General features: G+C 41.9%; 1 pseudogene; it reads left to right on the top strand.

Moving 5' to 3' along the window:
* The window catches only part of LOC138032259 (parafibromin-like), an 8,790-nt pseudogene extending 6,328 nt beyond the window's left edge, over window positions 1-2,462 (top strand).
* Window positions 2,463-3,414: the final 952 nt, after the last annotated feature.

Genomic DNA, 3,414 nt, shown 5'->3' with positions numbered 1-3,414 from the left:
TTAACATCAGCATGTTTGGTGACCAAACATTTCCCGTTTGGCCAGGCCCAACTCTAGTTTCTTTATTTCTTTTTTCTTTTTCTACCACTAAGGCCTTTCGCTAAATTTAATAAGGCCCCCCTTTCTTATTAGGCCCCCCCTCCCCCCTCAAATGTGCTTGAAACAGCCTCCAAGCAGGGGGCTTAATGGAGGATTTACAGTACTTGACTGTGGTGATTTTCCTGACTTTCAGTTCATTTCATTTCATTTTTTTACTTAACTCTGAAGTTGACTTCCACTCAAGATTGTTGAAACATCAGTCCTAAATAACAGTCCTTACCCGGTGGATCAAATTCCTTCAATTATGTTATTCCTGGGTTCAAACTTTGAACAATTCTGTTCGACATGGAGTAAGGGCTGGTTAAAACGAGCAATATATGGCCTATTTCGATTGTTCCCGAATCAGTCGTTTCAAGATTTTCTACTTTTTTTGTCTTCTTTTTTAAAGTGTATATATCGAGTAAATCGTCCGTCTATCAGCAACTTTTGGTTCAGTTTTAATCTTTTTCTTTCTTTTTGCGGCAGATTTATGATCAAGCACAAACCACACCTGCGCTTCTGAGCTCAAATATTTTCCTCAAATTGAGGCTACTACGGGATCAGTGTAATGGGACTACTGATGCTCTATTATCACGGATAACGAATGTCTATGTGCGGAACGGAAGTCATTTCAATCATTAACAAAGCCCGAGAAGACCTGAGCTTGCGGCGACATGGACAATTCTCTTTGTGCTCATGTTAATTAATGTCGACAGTAAATTAATAAACGAAACACTAGTTCAGACTTACTACATAACGACGTAGCCGTGACGAAACCTTTTTTTCCACTGAAATTGTTGCCTTTGTTACTAATACCGTACGAAGGAGATCACGAGCGTCTGACAAGGGATAAACAATGGTAGCCAGTTTCCTTAGACCTGGTTATTTCTTGATTTTCATGTAAGTCGTCCATCTTTCTAGTGTAATTTGGCGTAACCATAGTGATTGTGCATTGTTTGGCTGGAAGACCAATGTTTGGCAGAAAAGCTGTGAGGGTCGAGAAAAAGATTTTTGAAAAATGGTGGCTTCAAGTAGAGATGTGGGAAATGACTAGGCTCCTGTTAATCGACCTCCTGTCCTGAGGCTTATGAAGGGGCTTACACAAGGACGACGACGGCGCCGTGAAACAAAAGCTCTGCAGGCCCCGCACGTACGTACGCGTAGGGAGCTTAAGCCTGCGCGTTTTTGACACGCGGACGGCAACCGGAAGAAAACATTTCGCGTGCTAGGACAGTGATGTCTCCCAGATATTATACCAATCATCTTTAATGGAGGTAAGATATTTAGCTATGCAAATGTGGATGGGTGAAGAAAAGTTAAAAGGGAAAACAGCTCACTTCCGGTTGCCGTCCGCGTCTCAAAACGCGCGTACTTATCTTAAGCTCCCTATTCTCGGACATGTCCCGTCTGTCCTCTAATCCTGACAACCACCTGAAATGACCAAATTTATGGTTTAGTGGAGCACACGAGCACCTGACGATAAATTTTCGATTTTCACTCGCACTTATTCCTGAAATGTTGATCCACGCTGTACATGCGGATTGACTTAGGAGTAATTGCGAAATTACGACAAAAACGAGAAATAATAATATTTTTAATATTTTTACACAGCGTTCTCGTACGTTGCCGTCGTCGTGGTCCTTGCGTGAGCTCTTTTTTAGGGAGTTTGTAAAGAAGCGGCTACTGCAACGGCAGAATTGGTAAAAGGAGGGACTCTGTATGACAGAGATCTAAGAATCAAACCATGCAGGTTTACCCATTTTAATCCTTCTCCTTACATAATTATGTAATTACATAATATATATCTCTTTCTCAACTGTACCCGCAACAGACTAGGTGTGGTGTCACACTTCACATAATTGGTATATTTTACATTCGATGATCAAACGAAAGCAATTGGAAGTTGAGTAAAGTTTGGCGAAACGGCAATGTAGGAGGGTGGATCATCGGTAACATAATTTGTTAACATGACACGGTGCGCGGCTTAAAGGAATCAAGAGACCTTTTTCGTGCCCTTGAAGCCATGTTTAACTTGTTATTCCAACGTGCATAAAGACAAGCGTCCCAAGTGTTCAAATGGCTTTAGGCGTTTTCACGGACGATATGGTTCTTAAAGTTAATGGAGCTTTCTAAAAATGCGCGCAGGACCGTTGCTAGCCCTTGGCTAAAGAGATTATGTATGCGAGGGGTTAGAGTTAGGGTTAAGCCTGATTTTAGGTGAAAATCCTGTCGTTAGAACGCAGAGATCGTTCCCATTTTGTTGTGGAAAGACCACTGGGATCGGTCGATTTCTACAGGGTGGATCGAATTGTTTTTCGTCTAATCGATTCTAAGTAGTTATTCCTCTATTATGCGAGGTTACAAATAAAACGTATTCTCCATTGAATGACCATCGAGTTGTTGGGAGAGTGTACAGAATTATCTGAAAATGCAAATACATTCCTTTAAATTTTAGGCGTTCGTTTAACTGATGATCCAACTTTCTGTGAATTTGCTTCAAACTCTTAAAAATTCTTCCTTTGAAACGTAATTCAAAAATGACAATCATGTATGCTTGTGCGCCTAGAAAGATGCCTCATGTGAAACGATTTCACTGGTCACTTTTAGCCCTTTCGAAAACCGAGCACTGGACAAAGGCCTGATACTCGACCTGGCCCAATTTGCTAGGCAAACCTGTTTGAGTTATTTCGTCACGAATTTTATATTGCTCAATTAAGCATATTTCGCCAGGTAGTTTTCAATGCTCTGTTCTACACGCTGATCGCAAAAAAGTTAGTGAAGATTTTATCAACCTGTGCGTGAACGAAACGTGAAAATCTGTCCAACGAGCTATTAATTTTGCACTTGAATGGGCTAGTCTAAAGTAGCATTTTCAGAAATTGAAGTACTTTGCGAAAGTGGTGCATCGGGCTGCCATGCGGGAGGTCGCGGGTTCGAAGCCCGGCCGGATCAACACTCAGGATCTTAAAATAACTGAGGAGAAAGTGCTGCCTTTGTAATTTCATCTGCAAATGGTTAGACTTTCAAGTGTTCTCGGATAAGGACTATAAACCGTAGTACCCGTCTCACAAATTCTATGTTCATAAGTTCCTTGTGGGACGTTCAAGAACCCACACACTATTCGAATAGAGTAGAGGATGGAGTCCCCGGTGTTGTGCGGCAGGTACAGGGCACAGGTCACAGGTCATTGTTTTACTAATACAGAAAGTATCCTAAACATGCATAAAAGCTAACCTTAGGCCTAAAACAATGACCTGTGACCTGTGTTTTGTACCTGCCGGGTGTTGTGGCTGTTCTGTTCTCTCCAGCAGAAGTGGCCGGCTTGGCAGTGATGTC

Source organism: Montipora capricornis, chromosome 2 (genome assembly GCF_036669925.1).
Source record: "Montipora capricornis isolate CH-2021 chromosome 2, ASM3666992v2, whole genome shotgun sequence".
In the NCBI taxonomy this organism is placed as follows: Eukaryota; Metazoa; Cnidaria; class Anthozoa; order Scleractinia; family Acroporidae; genus Montipora; species Montipora capricornis.
The sequence above is the reverse complement of the archived record's forward strand: the minus strand, read 5'-3'. Positions and strand labels throughout refer to the sequence as shown.